This window comes from Hipposideros armiger, unplaced genomic scaffold (assembly GCF_001890085.2).
Source record: "Hipposideros armiger isolate ML-2016 unplaced genomic scaffold, ASM189008v1 scaffold_557, whole genome shotgun sequence".
In the NCBI taxonomy this organism is placed as follows: Eukaryota; Metazoa; Chordata; class Mammalia; order Chiroptera; family Hipposideridae; genus Hipposideros; species Hipposideros armiger.
The window spans coordinates 799,020-805,019 of NW_017731907.1; the positions used below are offsets into that span (position 1 = coordinate 799,020).

Genomic DNA, 6,000 nt, shown 5'->3' on the forward strand with positions numbered 1-6,000 from the left:
TCTTTCTACATCTGACTTATTTCACTTAGCATAATGTTCTCTAGGTCCATCCATATCGTTGCTAATGGTAAGACTTCCTTCTTCTTTATGGCTAATACTTCATTGTATAAATGTACCGCAGTTTCTTAATCCAGTCGTCTCTTGATGGGCATTCCTGTTGTTTCCATATCTTGTCTATTGTGAATAGCGCTGCAATAACATAGGGGTGCGTGTATTTTTTCAAATTAGTGTTTTGGATTTTTTTGGATTTCTTCAAATTTTGAAAGTGCAATAGAATCTTTAAATAAGCTGCATCTCTTTTTAAGTGCTTTTTTCAGAGCTCTTGTTTTAGATATTACACACTATATTGTTCAGTTCATAAACCCTAATGAATGGTAATATTCTTGGATTTGAGCATTATATCATTATGGAATGTTCCTCTTTGTCTTGCTAATATTTTTGATCTTCTATTCTACTTTGTGTGATATTAATATTGTCATTTAAATTTTTTTACTTCTTTTTCAACTTAAAAAAACTCATTACATTTTAAAAAATCTGTATTGTAAACAAGATATAGCTTAATTTAACTACAATATAAGTATTATTGTCTTTTAACAAGTTGTGAGATTCAGTCCATTCACAGTTTTGTAATAGCTGAAATAATTGATTTTATTCCTCTTACCCTATTTTTGTTTTATAATTATGTTACAAAACCCTTTTACTTTTACTTTTTATTTTAATTGGTTTAGTTTGGTTTCTCTGACTTGTTCATTTTCTCCTTTTCCCTTTTGTACCCCTTGTTATTTTGAGAGTTCCAAGCTTTTTGTTTGTTAGTGATTACCTTCTTCTTCATTATAACCAACATTAAACTTATGTTCTGCCTCAAATACATATACATTCCAAAATATTTTTCCTGTGTACCCCTTGTTCAATCTCTGACTTTCAGGTTTTGCATAATTAACTTTATATTTTCAGTTACAGTTTGTCATTAGATTTTTTTTTTCTTCCAATATAGCATGCCTGTTGTTTTTCAAGAAAACTTAATATTACAAATTCCTGTTTATACTATCATTATCTATTTAGATTTAAATATGTGTGTATGCATATATATGCACCTACACATGTATATTATATACACATATGTATATATGTACATACTTGTACATACATAGGTATTTGTATATGGAGAGAGAGAATAAATATCAGTGTTCACTACCACTGGTTTCTTTGGTCTTTGATTTTCCCTATGTTGAGATAGTTGCTCTGAATCAATAATTTTTTGATTATGTTCTTTCTCAAATACTGTCCCCAGAGAACGTATGAGGGAAGTTTACTTTTTGAATCCTTGCATGTTGAAAATGTTTTTCTTTTTCCCTGACAGCTGACTAATATTTTGTCTGGGTATAGGATTCTTGGGACATTTTTCTTAATAGTCTGTACATTGTTCCACTGTCTTCTGCATTCCAGCGTTGTAGATGAGAATTCCTTAGCTAGTCTAAACCTCCTGCCTTTGTAAGTAACTTATTCTTTCTGTCTGGAAACTTGTATAATTTTCTGTTTATGCTTGAAATTCAAGTATTTCCTGGATTCACTTCCTGAACTTAATGAGACTTTTAATCTGCAGGTTTAAATCTTGCTTCAGCTCAGTATAAAAAGCAAAACAAAACAAAACATAAAAAACAGCTAGTACTGTATTCATTTAATTATAACCTCCGCTTCGTTTTTTTTTTTTTTTTAATCTTTTTCTTATTTTTCCTTTTCCCCTTAAAAAAAAAAATCCCTTCTGGAATTTCTGTTATTCTCATGTTAGGCTGCTGGGTCTGCCCTTTAAGCCTCTTATTTCTTCAGTCATTTTTTCTCTCTTTGTGTCTTTGCTATGGGTAGTAACACATTTCATTCATTTGGTCTTCACATCATTAATTTGATTTTCAATCGTATTTGTGATATTTTTGTTCTGCAGAAATTTAAAGTCTAAAATTTAAAATCAGTGTTGTTAGTTCAGAAAGCCTTTCTTGGGTTGTTCATTTGGTTTCTCGTTGCTTTCATTATTCTTGTTCTCTTCTAATTGTTTCATTCTCCTGCTGACATGAGACCTGCCTCTTAGAGATGTGCTAGCGATTCTCTCTCAGGTGAATGATTCCCCCAAAATTAGGTATTGTTTTTGTTCTGCCTACTCATTGATTTATGTTCCTTTTGATGCTCATACAAGTTTTATGGGGTTTTGTTTGTTTTGGTAAAGATTTTACTGGGGAATTGGGGGAGGGAACAGTGTTGGGGAATCGGGGAAGGGGAACAGACAAGTTGCTATTGTTTTGTTCTTCAGTCTAGTTGTGGAGGACGTCGCTTCACTGGCCCATGTTGGTATTATCATTGCGCTCTTCCCGGGTGAGGCAGTTGCTCGCCAGCCATTGGACGGCTGGCTCTTGGCAGCTCACAAAAGCTCACACCAGCTGTGGGCTAGCCCCACTGCAGCCTACGCCATTTCCAGCTACTCACGGCAGCCCAGCTCCAGGTCGAACTGTTGTTCACCATCTTAGCTGTAGAGGGCACAGCGTCATTGGCCCTCATGTGGGATCCAAACCGGGACCCTGCTGCTCAGAGCTGGCGTCCCAAGCCAACTCTTAACCAATGTGCCACTCAGCCAGCCCACATACAGGTTTTGATAGTCTTTCTGGCATTACAAATCTGAAAAAATGGAGGGTACAGCAGTAGCTTCCTGAGCTTTCTGGATAGCAGTGAAGAGCGAGTGGTTCCTTCTCCATGGGTGGAAGTAACACCCTTCTGTAGCTCAGGGGGAGAGGCACACCCTTCGTTCTGCTGCTGGTACCTTGCATTTACTCACTAACAACATAAAGTCCTGTACTTGCTCTCTCTTCTAGAGGTTTCTGGAGAACTTGTGCACGCTCTAAATTTTGCCAATTCTGCTGCTTTTACACATCCATATTACCCAAGAGTTGATTTAAAGAAACTTAAATGAAAAGGGCTTCTAATAGTGTTTTATTAACCCTGGTGGAAAATGGAGTTGCCAGAAGCGTCTTCAGCTGTAACATTTCCTCCTCCTGGTCTTAGTCGTCTTCACTCCAACCAATGCCCTCTCACCATTTATTCTGACTTGCTCTGAGGACTAAGGCATCCCTCTCCTGGCACTTATTTGGAGAACAAATTCTACTCAGAGGAACTTAGTTATACCACAAAGTGTTGAGTTGTTTCACTATTGCTCTATTACAAACCACAACCAATGCTCAGTAATTTAAGATAATAGTCGCTTATTTGGCCCATGGGTGGCTCTTTTAGGCTGTGCTCTGCTGGGTGGTTCTTCTGGTCTTAGCTGGACTTACTCGGGTCTTGGTTGCCTGTGGTGTCTGATCCAGGCTGGGCTTGGTGGCCATTGCTCTGCTCCACTTATCTCTTGTCCTCCTCCTCGAACCAATAGGCCATCCCCGGCATGATCTTCTCATGGTGAAGCCATAGGTTTAAGAAAGCAAGCAGAAACATGTACTGCCTCTTGAGGCTTAGACTTGAAACTAGCAGGTAGTCGTTTCTGCCTCGTTCTTTTGGACAAATGCAGTCACGTGACAGAATTCAAAGTCTAGAGTTAGGAAAGGAGGCTCTTCCCCCAATATGGTGGGTGGGAGGAGGAGAGGGCATAGCGCTGCAAATTACACAGCAAAGGATGTGGACATTGTAGGGCTGAAGACTGGGGCCATGGACTCAACCTGCCTCAGCTATAAAGAACGACAATGCAGTATTTCCAAATTATATTACTACCTCAAGGGAGAGAACCATGAGTTTAACTTGGAGGTATCAAGGAAACTTTTGCAGAGGAGATGACCTTGGAACTGGATTATAGGGATGATTTGGAGTTTGCCAAGTACACAGGGATGAGTGAAAAGAGCAATAATCAGTTAAAACAGAAGGAACAGTCAAAGTGGAGGCCTGCAAGTCTGTGCACGAATGGGGCATTTGGGGAGTGAAAAGTTGCCCTATGTGGTCGAATCACTAGAAACAGACCTTCCACACCATCCTTTCCTCTATAGCAGCGGTTCTCAACCTGTGGGTCGTGACCCCTTTGGGGGTCGAATGACCCTTTCACAGTGGTCGCCTAAGACCATCGGAAAACAAAAAGATATTTACATTACGATTCATAACAGTAGCAAAAGTACAGTTATAGAGTAGCAACGAAAATAATTTTATGGTTGGGCGTCACCACAACATGAGGGACTGTATTGCGGGGTCACGGCATTAGGAAGGTTGAGAACTGCTGCTCTATAGCTTTGCTTTTTCCAGTGAGCTATCAGCTTCCAAGAATCTAGAATTTCAGGCATTGTGCCTGGAGGAGTTAGCCTATTGTGTACTCTTCAGAACATGGTACACAGATGGCTGCCTTCTCTGTACCTCCAAAATTTTTTTCTTGCTTAAATCAGTTGAAAAATTTAGCACCTATGTATTAAGTTTCTACTGGTATTATCACTCCTTCAATATAGTCATGTCACTTAGCTCATTGTGTTCTGCCATCTATGTGACATCTGAAAAAAATTCAACAATGATAAATTATGAATTTGTTTGCTTTCAAAATTTAGACCTCACAAAATTTCACCTCCTCTCTGGAGCCCTCCTTGATTCTCCCCACCTCCTTTCTCCCACTAGATTATATCAGGTTCTCCTATTAAAGGTTCTCATTTCTCTCTCTACTTCAGAACGTTTTTGGCTATTTGTTAGTATGTGATTTTAGGTGTGATTGTCTCCTCAATTCAACTGTCAGCTTCTGTGAGAGCAGAGGACCAGGTCTTTTGCATACTGCTGGCTCCCCAGGGCGTAGCATATGCCAGGGTCATAGTGACTGAATATTTATATTCAGTGACTGAATGTTTATTGAGTGAGTAAGTGTATCTGTGTGAATGATCAAACAAGATGTACTTAAACTATTGGCTGTGTGAGATAGGTTTCTCTTTTAAACTGTATGAGCAACCTAGGTTATACCATTCACCTGTGTGGCGATATGGACGAATCACACTCATTCTTTAGTGCTTCCATGCTGTCAGTATTCACCATGGCTGGACATACGACTGAATGTACACTAGGAGATACAGAGATTATTAGGAGTGGTTTGACTCTGAAGGAATTGCTGGATTAGTGGGAGAGATGGAGAAGTGAATACGCAAAGACAATCACTATGGTAAATGTTAAGATATGTCCTGACCAAGGACTTGAAGAAGAGGCTATGGACTCAGCTTGCCCTCCACTGAGGCTCCATGAAAAGGGACAATGTGAGCTGAGTCCTGAAGGCTAACTAGGGGTTAGATGCATAACAGGGAAGACAATTCTGGGCAGAATGGAGCAAAGGCCTCAGTCAGTGCACAGGGAAGTCAGCAGTCAAGGCCTGCTATGGGAAACTGCCAATAATGCGGTATTGTAGAACGGAGAAAGTAACAGTGGAATTGGCAAGAGGAAACTGGAATTCAGCAGGGTCACATCACAAAAGGTCTGTTAAGCCCTGTGAAAGATTGAACTTTTCCCTGGAGATGGTAAGGAGCAACTGAAGGGTTTTAATCAGAAGCTGATAGCATAAGATTTTATTTTATGAAGTTTGCACACAATATGGAGAACAGATTGGAAGGCAATAGCACTATAGGGAAGATAAAGAAGCAGTTAATTACACAGTATGGTAAGGGCTGTGGTAGAGGATAGCGGCATGCTCTGGGAGCTCAGAGAAGAACTCACCCAGAACTGGGGACTCAGCCTAGGCTAAAGAAAGTGTTTGAGTTATAAGGGTGAAGACGCTGGGAAGAATTTTTCAAATAGCGGTAGGACCAAGGCACAGAAATGTGCAAGAGCATGATTTTTTTCAGAGAACTGCAAATGACATTTTATTGCTGGAGTGTAGAATACTAAGGGTGAATGGATAAGAAGTGATCCTGGAGAAGAAAACACCTTCCAGCATTCAAATCTTCTTCCTATTAAATATTACTTTAGACTGGAGTCTCTCTCTCTCTCTCTCTCTCTCTCTCTCTCTCTCTCTCT

General features: G+C 39.6%; 1 protein-coding gene across 12 annotated transcripts in view; it reads left to right on the forward strand.

The window, feature by feature from the left end:
* The window catches only part of FGGY (FGGY carbohydrate kinase domain containing), a 415,184-nt gene that overhangs the window by 159,102 nt on the left and 250,082 nt on the right, over window positions 1-6,000 (forward strand). The window lies entirely within an intron of this gene.